Genomic DNA, 13876 nt, shown 5'->3' on the forward strand with positions numbered 1-13876 from the left:
AGATTTTTCCGGAGAGATGCAACTCACACATCTCTATTTAGCCCAGAAGGGAACTTACAACAGACCAAAGAAACGATTGCAGCAATGTCCAACTTGAGGAACCAATGGCGTTTTTTAAAAATTGGGATTACTAAAAGGAGCCTGGGTGAGAGGTCACTTACAATGAGCAGGGGTAACTCAAAAGCAGCTGCCCCAACATAGGTGCCCACTCCTGAAACCTGAGACCCTGGATCTCCCTGCACAGACTGTTCAAATATCTCCTCTCTGCCATTGAGCTGGTCCAGTCCCCACCCCAAGCAGCTGGTTACTCCTTCTTATACTGATGGGGAGGGGCCCTCACCAATCTTCCAAGTTTCTGTTCTCCCATAATGCGACCTTTGTTGACCTCCTGAGGCTCCTGAGCTCCCCCTCCCTCCTAGGAGATGTTTTACTTTTGAGGAAACTGTCATTCAACACCTACAGCAATAGAGGCTGGGGAGAAGAGGTCTGTTCAGTAAAGAGCACTGGGGAAAGGGCATCTTTGTGCAGAAGAGTGCAACTGAGCAATACCAGTACAAACCAACTCTAAATAGACTAAAGATTTAAATTGTAGAACCACTAGAAGAAAATATAGGGTGCAAACTCTGTAACATTGGTCTTGATGATGATTGGGGAGATGACCTCAAAAAGCACAGGAAAACCAAAAAACAGACCATTAAGATTACCTCTAACTAACCAGCTTATGCACTGAAAAAGAAAAGGCTTAAGAGCCGATCCTGTGGGAAGGGAGGAAGTGTTTACAGCTACACCTCTCTAGTGGTTGGTAGCCAGGGTATCGAGGGAACTCAGGTAACTTGATGGCAAGAAAACATGCAAACCAGTTTAAACCTAGGCATGGGCAAAGAGAAATAAACATTTTTCAAAGCATCATCAATACATAATTTAATTTTATGATCTTCTAGCCAGTCTTTGGTGCCAGTCTGCTTTAGTTTATGTGTGATTGCTCTTTCACAAATTAGATAACAACAAGCAGAAGCCGTATGTAGTCCGAGCCCCTAGCTGCATGCTTGGTATTGGTAAAGCACTGCTCTCGTTGAGGGAGACCCTTTGCTACCATTTTAACATTCACGTTGGACGTGTTTATTATGTTTGAAAAACAGTAAGAGGTTAATATTTTTTAAAAAGAAGAGATACAAATTACTCATGGGTGTGTGATAAAAGATCACACATCTGTAATCTTCAGGGAAACCCAACTCAAAACGACAGAGAGGTGCCACCTCCCTCCTGTCAGAATGGATACTGTTGGAAAGACAGGAGGTAAAGCTTGGCAAAAGTGTAGAGAAAAGAGAAGCCTAGTGCATTAAGAGTGGGAGTATAAATTAATACAGTTGTTATGAAAACAATACGCAGGTTATTAAACAATTAAAAACAGAAGTGGCATGTGACCTAATAGTCCCGTTACTGAGCATATAGCTGAAGGAAATTAAATCAGTCTGCACACTGTATTTCCCAAAGCCCTAGTTAAAGCAGTCTAGATATGGAACCTACCTGTCACATGGTGGATGAAAGAGTGAAGAAAACATGGTATATCTACACAATGGAAGGCATTCGGCTTTCACAAAGAAGAAAATCTTGTCATATGTACTGATGTTAAGTGAAATAAACCAGGCACAGAACCCACTAGTGAGTAAGCCCTCTCGTATGGTGAATTTAAACAAACAAGACAAGACAAAACAAAAACAACAAACAAACAAAAACCACTGTCCTGAGCTGATTGGTTTCTGTCACTTTGACAGAAACCTAGACATACCTGGGAAGAGGGAATTTCAGTTGAGGAATTGACTTCATCAGATTTGCCTGTAGGCTAGCGGAACTGCATTTTCTTGGTTAATGATTTGATGTGGGAGGCTGGTGCTGCCCCCAGACAAGTGCTTCTGGAGTGTATAAGAAAGCATGCTGCCAGGCGGTGGTGCCGCACGCCTTTAATCCCAGCACTAGGGAGGCAGAGGCAGGCGGATCTCTGTGAGTTCGAGGCCAGCCTGGGCTACCAAGTGAGTTCCAGGAAAGGCGCAAAGCTACACAGAGAAACCCTGTCTCGAAAAAACCATTAAAAAAAAAAAAAAAAAAAAAAAGCATGCTGAGCAAGCCATGGGGAGCAAGCCATGGACTCTGCATCAGTTCTTGCCTTCAGGTTCCTGCCTTGATTTCTTTTAATAGTAGACTATGATTAGGACATGTAAGCCTCTCCAGGTTGCTTTTGGTCATGGTCTTTATCGTAGCAGTAGATCAAAGCAAAAACTAATATGTGACTTCAAAGGCCAGGCCAGAGGGCATAAAGATTGGTAATAGAGGCTATGGTGGTGGCGAAGAGATGATGAGATGCTGATTTAAGCATACGTAACTGAAGTTAGGAAAAAGGGTTTCAAGTGATGCATTGTACAGCAATGGCTGTGGTTAATGATGACATACGAGTTCTTAGGAATATCAGAAGAGTGTGTGTTACCACGAAATGGTTACTCTGTGGGGAGATGAGTGTGTTAATTAACTAAATGTTAGAATTTCATGATGTGTATATGCATCAAGGCAACATGTTGCATATAATCAATATATGTAATTCTAGCCCTATTGCTGAAGACAGCACCTACACAACTCATTGAACATGGAAAAGTTGAGCTAGTGCCTATCCAGAGCCTTCACCTTCTGGACTAGTGTTCATGATACAGGAAGATACTCTGCACACTGCCAAAGGAGAAAAGTAAACACCAACCCAGCTACAAGATGTTCAGTCTACAACCGTGACCTGACTGCAAGATACATTGATGCAACAGTAGCACAAAGCTTGTGGGAATAACCAATCAAGATCTGATTTGAATTAAGGCCCATTCCCAACACTGTTCAAGTGGCCAAGAACCTGTGAGGGCAGGGGAAAAACAAGTACTACTGTTCTTCTAAAGAAATACAGCAATAAATGACTCCTAACAACAATCCTGCTGTACTCATCGATCAGTGCCTTGCTCAGAATCATTGGAGAAGCTTCCTCCTGCAGCAGATTGGAGAAAATACAGAGACCCACTAGTCAGACAATGTGCAGAGTGTGAGAGACCTTGGAATACTCAGCCCTTAATGGGATGTCTCCATCAAACCCTTCCCCTCAGGACTCAGAGAACCCTGCAGAAGAAGAGGCAGAAAGAGTGTAAGAGCCAGAGGGAATGGACACCAATGAATCAAGGCCTTCTAGACATAACAGACTGACACAAATATGAACTCACAAAAGTGAGGCAGCATGCACAGGGCCTGCACAAGTCTGCACCAGATGGGGTCCTAGAGCTGAAAGTGGAGACACATTCTTATCCCTAATGCAGAAGCTGTTTCTAATCAGTAACCACTTGCAAATGAAAAATTAGTTTTCTCCAAGGGAGTCCCACTGGGGAAAGAAACACTGTAAGGGCAGGCCCCACACCCAGCAGTAGATGGCCAACACAAAACAAACTCAATGGCATCTTTGGAGGTTCTTTGTCTCATAATGTTAAGTCAGGGAATTTTTTTTTAACCTTATGGGTCCTTTGCAATTATATAATGCTTTCCAATTTGGGTTTTTTATGGGAATCCTGTGTGTACACATGTGCGTGTGTCTGCATTTGTATGTGTTTCTTGTGCTTTTTCTTTGGCTCTTTTTTGTCTTTTAGTTTGTTTAGTTCTATTTGTTTGTTTTCGTTTTATTTTATTTTATTATTATTCCTTAGATGCACGATTGTTTCCTAAGGAGAGACAGAAAGGGGTGAATCTAGATGGGAGGGGATGTGGGGAGGACCTGGGAGGAATTGAGGGAGGGGAAACCACAATCAGAATATATTGTATGAAAAAAAATCCAATTTCAATAAAAGCCTAAAAGTAATTTTTTTAAACTTTTTATTGATTCTTCGTGGATTTCACATCATGTATCCTGATCTTTTTCATTACCTCATCCCTTCATATCTACCCTCTGCACTTGCAATCTCTCACACAAAATAAAATAAAATAAAATTTAAAAGAAAAAACAAACAAACAAAAAACCTCTCATTGTGGAAACTGTGGTGTGACACAGTGAGTCACACAGCAAACCGTTTAGTCCATACATCTTTACCTGCAAGTGTTCATTGCGATGAGTCATTGGTCTGGTTTGGGTCCTCTGGTTTCTGCTACACTATCAATACTGGGCCCTCACTGGGACTCCTCTTGGACATCCTGTTGTTGCCCGATGTCAATGAAGATCCTGCAGCTTTGGATCTGCAGGACTGGTCCTTTGATGTGCTCCAGCAGTTCATAGATGGGTTGGGGTGGGCCAACTCATGGCCCTGTTTCTGGGCCTGAGTGGTAGCTGTGTTAGTCAGCTGGCCAGCTTTTCCTCATCATCGCCACCAGGGCAAGCTCTCCAGCACTATCCCGGCTAACTCACCCAATGCAGCAGGCAAGCGGTGGGGCCAGTTCTCCTGCTCTCACTTCCTTGGGGCCAGCTCATTGCACAGGCACCCACACTACCAGGACCTAGTCTACTGGGTTGCCCACGTCAGGTACGGTACTCACTTTCCCCGAGGGCTGCAGCTGGTGAGGGGCAGGGCCAGCGTTCCCACTCTCACGCCCTCAGGGCCAACTCACTCTTGCCCCACCAATAGGGTCAGCTCTACTGTGCTGTCCAGATGAGGTACAGGACCGGCTCTCCTGAGGGCTGTAGCCAGTGAGGGGCGTGACCAATTCTGCGCAGCACTATTCTCATTGCCTTCAGTGGTAGCAGGAGCCACGGACTTCAGACATCAACACAGACCATAGCTGCAGCAGGGCCACGGACCCAGACATGGCCCTTGGCAGCAGCTCAGGCCGGATGCCGCCATGGCCCCAGGCCACCCACATCAGCCAGTTCCTCACCGCCTTTGCCTCTTCAGATCTGCCTCTCTCCACAGGACATGAACCATTCTCTCTCTCTCTCTCTCTCTCTCTCTCTCTCTCTCTCTCTCTCTCTCTCCCCCCCCCCCATACCCCACCACATATTTGTCCACCATAATGGCGCCCATGGTTTCTTCTACCTGCCTAGGGCAAGCAGCACCCGGCAGGTATGTGCCAAAAATAATTTTTAAAAGAACAAGTTTAGGATATTTTAAAAATATTTTACAACATTCATTTACTTATTTAATGTGCCATTATATGTATGTGAAGGTCCAAGTGCAACCTATGAGAGTTGGGTCTCTCCTACCATGTGGATCCCAGAGACTGAACTCAGGGCATTAGGCATGGTGGCAAGTGTCTTTAACTTGATGAACCATCTCATCAGCCTCAAGCACTGGATGCTTTATAATGGCTGCATACTATTTCATTGTATGAATGCTTTAATACTATTCAAACCCAAGATAAGCACAAAAGCTACTTTTGGTTTTTCATTTACATTCATATTGTTCTAACATCGTCACACATTTATCTTTGTACAGATAGCTGGCATTTGTTTAGGATGAGCTGTTGCAGGCGGATCAGCTGCAAAGGTGAGTGCATTGTTAAGTCTCTTGTTGCACCCCCGCCCCCTCCCCAACTCCCCGTATGTGACATCTCCTTACCTCGCCACTATGAGGCAAGGAATCCTTCTGCAATTAAGGAGCGAACCAACTTTCAACTTTGCCTTCTGGTTCAATGATGTTCAAGCTGTTTGGGGATTCTTCCTTAGGGGGTTTGAAATTTCTGCGACAAACACAATTTACCAAAGGAAAAAGCTTCAAATCCTTGCCATCCACATTTGTAATCTTCTGCTGTGAACAGGGTGGGGTTAACCAGATTGTGAGCAGCTCTTCCAGCCCTTCAGGATCCCTCGTATCTGCAGTTCTCTGGGAACTGGGAAGATCTAAGCCTCACTGGCTGCTAGGTCTGGAAAGCCCCGAGGCCCATGTGACTGACCTCCAGGAGCCCTTGCTCTCGTGCAGAGGCTGCTTGGCATGTGATTTCGGCCTTTAAATACTCAAGAGTCCTGGGTGGCACCCTCAGCCCCCGGGGGGTGGGATTCAGCTCTCATTTCACGTTAGACTGACTTGGAGAGCTTTTGAATGATGTCTTCTGATGCAGAGGCTTCAGCCTGTCCATTTAGATTAGGATCTCTGTGGTTAAGAGTACCCAGGTGATTTTAATTGCCCCTAATTGAGTGTGGTAGCCTCAGGGCTTTCAGTGACCCTCTGAGAGATAGGATACAACCTAGAGTACTAGAGAAAGTCCAGAGAGTTCTCTATCGATTCAAATGACTCAGAGTTTTTTAAACCCTTCCTGCCTTTTGGGCTCAGAGTCCAACCAGCAAATTCCCATGGATCAAGCAGAAACTCAGCAGGCCAGTGATGCCAAGGGTCTCTGTTCAGGGCGTCCTGGTGATGGGTTTCAATCTACTGTCCATGCCAGGAGCCACTCCCACCTTGACTCTTGAGAGATGCTACCACTCGGCTTCTGCACCTCAAGGATCAGTTATCCCCGCTCAGTTATCTCCCCATTGTGAATTTGTGGACTTAAATCATTCAGTTTTGAAAAGGGAGCTCTAGCTGGCAGCTGTGACTGTCAGCATCATTAGGAACAGTACCATCCCCATGGAGATGTTACTGGGAAGGGTTTCCTTTTCTGTGAACCAGCCTCAAAGCATTCTGCATCTCAAGTGGAAAACAAAATCAATTCAAACTAATAATAACAACTTTATTTCGAACTTGCATCCAGCGGTGGGATCAGACAGGAACGTGAGACAGAGAAGCAAGCAGCATGGGAATCTGGAAGGCTCTAGACTCTTCTAGACCTCTGGAAAAGTGCTTTTCATCCAGAGATGTTCTGTTCTGACCTTCCCACCCACACATGCAGGGAAGACATTACTAATCAATCAATGTGTGCTTTCCCACTCTACCCAAAAGCTATAGCAGAATCCTTCTTAAGACAAGGCTCTGGGCTCCCACCAACAATCAATGAGGGGTGGTACAAAAGGTAAGACCTATTTATTATTCTCTCCTTTGCACCCTTTTTGTGCTTCAGGTTAACAATACTACATACTAAAAAGGAAGAAAGGACATCCTGGAAGATCAGAACAACTGTCTTTAACCTGCTCAGAATCCATCACAAAAGACCGAGTTATTCCTGTGGGACGACAACCCAGCCAAGAGGCCCAGGTCATTCTAAGAACCAGAGGCTTAGACTTTAGCTAAGTCCACTTAAGGAAAAACAGGGAGTGGGGGGCAATGGGGGGAGGAGAAAGAAGAGGGGAGTAAGGGAGGGAGGGAGGGAGGGAGGGAGAGTGTGTCTCTGGATGCAAAGCATTAGCTTTTTTTGTGCTTCTCTGATACACATTTTCTACTTTCGGTTGAAGTAGTAAAAAAGAAAAATGCAAACCCCTAGAAGAGATTAGAGGGCACAAGGGCCAGCAGACTGGTCCAGCAAGGGGTAATAACAACAGCAACAATGACAGCTTGCGTCCTGTTGTTTCTCTTTGGCAGACGTGTGTTAGGATGGCTGGGGGCATTTTCTCACTTCCTTTGTGCAAACAGCCTCCTGTGAAAGGACTGTTAGCCTTCCTCATCTTCCTCCCCCTCCCCCTCCCCCTCCCCATCTCCCTCTTGCTCTCTCTTATTCTTTCTCTCTCAGAGGGAAGATGCCTTCTGCTCAGGGAACTTAAATCATGTCTCAAGGCCTCACAGGTGGCAAGCTGTGAGGCTGTGTGACTCAAATGTGACACTTTTGAGTCAAAAAGTTTTGCTCTTTAAACTGTACATTTGAGATCAACAAAGTGCTATTTTTTTGTTTCAGAATAAAAACAAATGGTGACTTATTGGCCAGTGAGATAGCTCAGCAGTAGAGGAGCTTGGCGCCAAACCTGCTGTCCTGCGTTCAGTTCCTGGAACCAACATGTGGAAGGCGAGAACCAACTCCTGCTACTTCTCCTCTGACCTCCACATATGTGTCATGGCATGTATGTGCCTCCCCCACAAATAAAACAGGAAAAAAAGATGGCTTCGAGTTTTTAATTTTTATTATTTCTTAATTTTGTGTGTGTACATGAGTGTATGCAGATGTGCACAGCTGTGTGCATGTGGGAGCCAGAGGAGGATATGGGGTGCCCCATCACTTTCCATCTTCTTCCCTGGAGAGAGGGGTTCATATGAACCTTGAGCTCGGCTGGTAGTCAGTAAGTTCCAGGGATTCTCCTGTCTCAGCTCCTACAGTACTAGGGTTTCACGCCCAGCTTTTGATGTGGGTGCTGGGGATTCAAACTCAAACCCTTATGTGTGTGTAGTAAATCCCCTACCTACTGAGCAATCTGACCGGCCCAGCCCCTAGCTTGGCGTTGGAAACATCTGAGGAAGGAAACCCAGGATTGATTGACACATGCGAAGACACAGAGAACAGGTGCAGTAGGAGTGGCCATGACTTCTCCCTTAGACCCGAGGGCTCACAGGGAGCCTTGTGAAAGTAACATCATAGTCCCCAACTGCACAGTGCAAGCCACGGCAGGTGCTCATCTACAGTGGTGTGTGCCTCACGTTTCAAACCCTCCCACTAGTTGTTAATACATAAAGTTGGCCCCTCCCCATCATATACAAGGAGATGGTAGGCAACCCTCTTAGGATCAGGGCAGTAGATGAAGGTGCTGGATTCAAAACTTGGCTATAACTGTAACTTAACCTCTCTCCCAATCCACTGTGCTGAAGTCTGAAACCCAGGTTGGAATTAGCTTGAATAACGATGTGGGACAGTTTAAGAAAGACAGTGGATTGGACAGTGGATAAAGTTCATGAGCCAGGAAATTCCTGGGGAAGAACTGGACAAGTTAAGCGGGTATGTGATTTGAAAGGCTTCTCTGAGTTCTGCAGGGGAGGTGCCTTTCACTTCAATGCACTTGAGAGCCATCAAATGGGAGTTTTATTCAGGGTAAGATCAACATTTTTATGTTTGAATATGACACGTCCCCTTACAGACCCATGTTTTGAAGGCTTATTCTCCATCCAGATGGTGACAGTATTTTGGGAGGTTGTGGAACTTTAAAAACCTAGTTGGAGGAAGCAGGTCACTAGGGGTAGACCTTTGGCGGTTATAGCCACCCCTAGCTGTCTTACTCTGCTTCCTGGTCCATGGTGATACCAACACTGTGAAGGTCCCACTGCCATGAACTGTTTGACCTTATACCTTCCCTGCCATGATGGAAGGAACCTCTGAAACCATGAGCCAGATGTCTTTCTGTTCTTAAAATGCTTCGGTCAGGTAATAAACACAGCAACTGATAAAAGGCTTAACCTCTAAAATGCTCAGACCTGATGGTTAAGGTCTGACCTGTAAAATACAGAGACGATGGCTAAGGAGGGCCTGGGGAAGGTACTGAGATGGATAAGGAGGGCATTTAGAAGGTGTTGAGATGATGGCTAAGGAGGGCCTGGGGAAGGTGTTGAGATGATGGCTAAGGAGGGCCTGGGGAAGGTGTTGAGATGATGGCTAAGGAGGGCCTGGGGAAGGTGTTGAGATGATAGTTAAGGAGGGCCTGGGGAAGGTGTTGAGATGATGGCTAAGGAGGGCCTGGGGAAGGTGTTGAGATGATAGTTAAGGAGGGCCTGGGGAAGGTGCTAGCAGTGGAGGGGGGCTTTGTCAAAGCTGGACCTAAAAGGGCAGAGTGAACTGTCTCAGGACAATCCTTGTGCCCAGAGTGAAGGTCTCCCCAAGTCTTGTGCTCTAGATATTTGGTCCCGTCACATTAGTTTTGACCTTGATATCTGGGCAGAAGTTCCAGGCAAAGGTAACACCAGCCAGGCTCACAGAAGATGTCAGGGAGCTCCCAGAGCACAGAAATAGAGCGCTTTGTCTCTTGATTGCTGATCACCACCAAGTTCATCTCAGTTTCTTCATCCAGAAGGGTGGAAAGTTTTATGGGGCAAAATGTCTTTGAGACATGTGTTCGTTAAAAATCTAAAAAATCTTAGGGGAGTGTGTGTACGTGTGTGTGTGTGTGTGTGTGTGTGTGTGTGTGTGTGTGTGTGTGTACAGGTGCGTATGTGTGCGTGAGTGCGAGCACAGGGGTGTATATGTAGGTATATAGCTGCATGTGTGTGGGAGTGAGCACACATGTTTGCAGAGGCCAGAGAGCAATCACAGGTATTGTCCCTCCGAAGCCACATATGTTGCTTCTTGAAACAAGGTCTCTCTCTCGCTGACTGGACAGTGAGCTCCAGGAATTCATTTGTCTCCCATCCACAGTGCTGGGATTACAAGGGCACATTGCCATACGGGGATGGGCAGAGAAGTCAGGCTTCCATGGTCTCACAGGGAGCACTTTGTTGATTCAGCCATCTTTCCAGCCCTGCTCTCTTGGGCGGTAACTAGGAGGGAGTGAGGTAAGAGACGGGGCTGAGAACTACTAGGATGGAGAATTAGATAATAAACTTATTTGTAAGAATGGAGACCACGGACAAGCAAAGCGAGCTCCTGCAGAGTGGAGAGGAAGCGGACATGGCCCGGCAAGGGAAGACCGTCCTCCATGAGGAGCTGGCTCTCTCAGCATCACTTCCTTGTTCTGAGGCCTGGTGAGAGAAGTTCACAAACCACGCTTTAATCTTCCACAGCGGGAACCGCTGAGGTTTGCTAAGACTCCACCAACTTGGATGACTTTCAACAGAAAAGATGTTGGATACCTCTCCCTGTCAGTCCTGGAAAGTTCCTAAAAACCAGAAAGATTAAAGGGTTTTTGAAGCTGATTCTAAACGCCTGTGACAGGAGGGTAAGGGCCCCATAGAGTAAGTACATTTAAATTAGCTACCCTTTGGAGTCCTGTATGCCTGTGCTTTGGGTTTCTGGGCTAGGGAAACTTCTAGACTGAGTTTCTTGGGGAACATGGTCTGATTTCATCTTTACTAATTTATTTTCGTTCCTCTGAGAGCTGGATCTGGTGGCCGACCCCGTATCTGTTTTGATTTAATCCCAGCCTGCTTGCCCCTCTACCCTACCCCAGGTTACAAGCTGGTTTTGACAGTCAACCCTTTGCTGACCTAAAGCCCTGTGGAACTGATTTGGGTTTTTTTCTTTCTTTCTATTTTTTAAAAAAAGATCTCATGGCTGACTTTAAATTGTGTATATTGGGGAGGATGACCTTGAGTTGGCGCCCCCACCCACACCTCCTAAGCTTCTGCTTGGACTTGAGTCCAACTCTGTTGTGCTTTTTCCTGTGAACTTGAACAAGCTTCTAGATCTCTGTAAGCCTGAAAGGGGGGATAATTGCAGCGCTGTCTCCCAAGATCTTAGCTGCATGAATCTAATCATGAGCTAACACACACCACCTGCTGGCACGTGTTCAGCATTTGTTAGGTGTTTGTTAGTGTCATTAACAAAATTTAAAGAAATCATGAGGCTCCACTTTTGTAATTGATTAACTACTGGGAGTTTAAGATATTAACTTTTATTAGTACTTTACAAGTGATTAGAATTATTAGTAGGTTAATAGTCATTAATTTCCATAAAATCATTGGATTAATTACATTATAAATACATCACTAATGATTAAATTCATATACTAAACAATTAAATGGGTTGAAAGACTAAACCAGTTGACATACAAAAAGTGTTTGGAGTAGTACTCAGCACGATGCCAAAACTGAGCTAATTATTGTATTATTTACTATTATCGTTGTTGTTTTGAGACAGGGTCTCATTATGTAGCCCAGGCAGACTTTGAGATTGCACTCACCGTACCTCAGCATCCAAGTGCCGAGGCAGGCACCACCATAGCTGACTACGGAGCTACCATTTTTAAATTGGAGCATTTAAACTACCTGTGGTGATTTCTTCAAAGTGACATCATTTTGGGGGACAGGGCCATCAGGCCAAATAAAACGACTGCATTTCTTCACCTTGATTATATCAATAATTTCACCCACTTTTGTGTTCCCTTCAGCCTGCCATTTGGCTGTCCTACCTTGTTCTTCTTCTGTGAGTGCTGGCAGCCTGAGAGAGGAAAGGAGTAGCCATGTGTGCGCTGAGGCCTCACCCAGCAGGACGAGTGCTGTGGAGCCTCCTTTGGGGCTGGTGGAGAATCACAGCAATAACATAAAGAGTTGGACCATCTCCTCCACCCAGGGCCCCTTGATGTTGTGTTACCTCCTTTCCTTGTTGTTTTCTCCACGTCTGCAGTCTGCTCTCCCAGAGTTCATTCTCAGAAGCTCGTTCCCTGGCATGGCTGTGTTGAGGCAGAAGGAGGAGACTAGATCATCAGAGGCTCCGTCTTCTGATGGAGGCTCCACGGTGGTCCTAGAGGTGTCCTAAAGCGAGGTTGCTCCTCACACTTGGCCCGGCCTGCGTGGAGCTGGTTCACTTTCTGTCACCTTGCATGTTGTGGAGCAGTCAAGGGTCCTGGCTGGGCCCCTGGACCGTGCTTTTTAACCGTCGAGGTGACCAAATCAGTGAGTGAGGTAAAGTTCTTTCACTGTGATGTACCAGCTTCCGGTATTTTCCTTCCTGTGCATGTCACGTGACTTTCCTTGGGGACATGTGAGCAAGAGGGCAACAGTGACACGGCAGAGGAACAATCCTGTCCATTTGGTTTGACTAAGGAGTTTACTGCGATGACTTACAGGAGCACAGATGGCGGCGGCACTAGGAGGAACACGGTGGACTCAAAAGCAGTTGCGTCGCCAAAAAGCCCACCCCCGCCTGGGTGATGACCCACAAAAGCTCTCTTTCTCCTTCTCCCTCCCTCCCTTGTTCCCTTCTTCCCTGTCCACTTTCTTCCTGTCTTTCTTTCCTTCATGGTATTAGGGACTGAACCAGTAGGCAAGTGCTCTAACACTGAATTATATCTCAAACCTTAAAAAAAAATCCCATTAAGAAAGTACCCTTTTACAATGTCATATGTATATATTGAATTTTATTCACTGTTACTGTCTCTCATTTCCTTTCCTTCTTAGCCTGAATCCCTTTTTCCTGGCAAGTCTTCCCCTCCTTTTGTGTCTTTGTGTATAGGACCTATTGCCTTTAATTAACGTTTCCTGCAGGAGCCTGGGTGGGGCAATTTACAGGGGCATGGACAATTCATCAGTGGCCGCACCATGGAAGAAAGTGACATCCTTTCTCTAGCCACCATCAACTGCCAATCATCCTTCAGGGAATGGGTGGGGCCTCGTGAGCTCCTTCCTCATTTGTGATGTTTTATTTTGAGGCGGCATTGTACTAAGGTGCTCAGCGGTGTGGCACTGGCAGCCAGTGAACTTGGAATCCTGTGGGCTTTTACCTTTGCGGTACATAAGAGCATTAGGAGCTCATTAGCACTGTGCTTGGGGATGAGAGTGGGGCCAGAGCCAGCTTGGGGACCAACTTTACCCAAAAGAAAAGAAAGCACAAAAATGTGAAAATGAGGCATTAAATGGACCATTGTAGATGTAACAGTCTTATTAAATAAGAAACACAGAGCCAAATGCAGAGTTAAAAGCCCAAGAGGTCAGAGCAGTAGCTAAGAGCTGAGACTTAAAACCGCCTTCTTACCCTTCCTGCCGCTGCCTCCTTCCCCTCAGAAAGAGACCTACTTCCTGTGTATCTGTCTTTTTATTGCCTTTCTGTTCTGCCTTCTCATTGGTTGTAAACCCAACCACATGACCTCCTCGTCACTGCCTGTCTATACAGACCTCCAGGTCTCTATGGTTAGTATTGAGATTAAAGACGTGTGTCTCCATGCTGGCTGTGTCCTTGAACACACAGAGATATGCCTGTCATGTGATCAGGATTAAAGGTGTACGCCACCACCACCCAGCTTCTGCTATGGCTTGCTATTAGCTCTGACCCCCAGGCAACTTTATTTATTAACATACAAATAAAATCACATTTCAGCACAAATATCACCATAGACCATGGAGCTGAAGCAAGGAAATGGAATGCTGCCTTGTTCAAC

At 45.8% G+C, this 13876-nt stretch overlaps 1 long non-coding RNA gene across 1 annotated transcript; it reads right to left on the bottom strand.

The window, feature by feature from the left end:
* Positions 1-10527: 10527 nt before the first annotated feature.
* Positions 10528-12577, bottom strand: LOC131899981 (uncharacterized). Its single transcript, XR_009376157.1, has 3 exons — positions 12094-12577; positions 11912-12018; positions 10528-10660 (listed from the first exon to the last, which is right to left on the bottom strand). It is a non-coding gene; the product is annotated as an uncharacterized LOC131899981 (long non-coding RNA).
* Between the last annotated feature and the right edge of the window lie 1299 nt (positions 12578-13876).

The sequence above is a fragment of the Peromyscus eremicus genome, chromosome 1, assembly GCF_949786415.1.
Source record: "Peromyscus eremicus chromosome 1, PerEre_H2_v1, whole genome shotgun sequence".
NCBI classification, from domain to species: Eukaryota; Metazoa; Chordata; class Mammalia; order Rodentia; family Cricetidae; genus Peromyscus; species Peromyscus eremicus.